Raw genomic sequence first — 1,299 nt, forward strand, 5'->3', positions numbered from 1 at the left:
TAGCCAGAACTGGTTGGCATGAAGTGTCCTGTGTAGTGCTGTGCTGTGCAGTGTGCTGTGACACTGCCATGAGGTGCTCTGCACTGCACCATGTATTGTGCTGAACTGTTTTGCGTTACCTAAAGGAGCCGGCAACTGCCCGGCTATTGTTAAGGAAGATGGATATCTTGATGCTGATAAAGAAATCGTACTAAGGTGACCTTTGCTCATTATAATATCATTATAATGTAAACACACACCTCCTGGCCAAAAGCTACCCGCCTCTAAGGAAGATCACGCCTCGGACACTCCTCTTTGAGCATGCGTGGTAGCCTCGTTCGAGAAGGCACAACCACGCAGCAGGGACGGGCAACCCCAGGAGTCCATGGGACAGAGGAGGAGCAAAGTGCATCAGCTGGTATAAAAGATGGATCCTTAGCAACCCAACTTGGGAAGCTTTCCTCACCGAGGATCACAACGATCAGAAGGACAAGTGGGACGCCGCAAGGACCTGGGACCATAGGGACGCCTTGGACCCGTGGTGGGAGCTATTACTCTCTTCCCCCTCCTTACTTTACCTTTCCTGTCACACCTTTACCTGTCACACGCCGCTTTACTGGCACACAATAAAGTTTCACTGTTTGATTGAAGTAAAACTCCCTTTGAATTTTCTTTTGCACTTTGAGAATGTGGTAAATGAACCATCCCACGTCCACCGAGCAGAGGGACCATGACACCCTCACAGACGCTTTCTGCTAAAACATTCTCCCTGTACAATCTTTTCCTGCGGTGCACCCCCCACAGTCCCCTGCTCTCCCCACTCAGGCTCCCACTGCCCCAATCCCACCCAGTCTTCCTCCCCTGTTGCCCCTCTGCTTCCGAGAAGAAGTCTGCTGGGGCAGCCATGTATCGCCGGGCACAGAGACCGGAACGGTGTCCTCCTTCGCCAGGGGAGGCATATTTCTTGCCTTGCAGTCTCTGTACCCACCAAAGAAATTGAAGCTTCAGGCTGCGACAGCCTTTGGCCATACAAGGAAGTCTACGGCTGGATTTCTTCTGCTGGCCATCGGGTCACCCTGAACCGTGCTCCTTGCTGCCGGGACATCCCTGTAAAGGGCAGGTGGCAAAGGGTGGACCCTGTGGCGTACTGTGGTGGGAAAAAAACCCCGTTCCGTCGGTAATGGGGCGGAGATTGTCAGGTGGACAGTAAGAACCCCTGGGCTTTTTTGGGCTGTCAATTGTAAAGGGTCGAAATGCTGGAAAGCAGCGGGCTGTTGGCAGGTAGAGGGGTTACGCATGGGCTGCGTCTCGGCCTGGAGC

This window comes from Merops nubicus, unplaced genomic scaffold (assembly GCF_000691845.1).
Source record: "Merops nubicus isolate BGI_N331 unplaced genomic scaffold, ASM69184v1 scaffold6874, whole genome shotgun sequence".
NCBI lineage: Eukaryota > Metazoa > Chordata > Aves > Coraciiformes > Meropidae > Merops > Merops nubicus.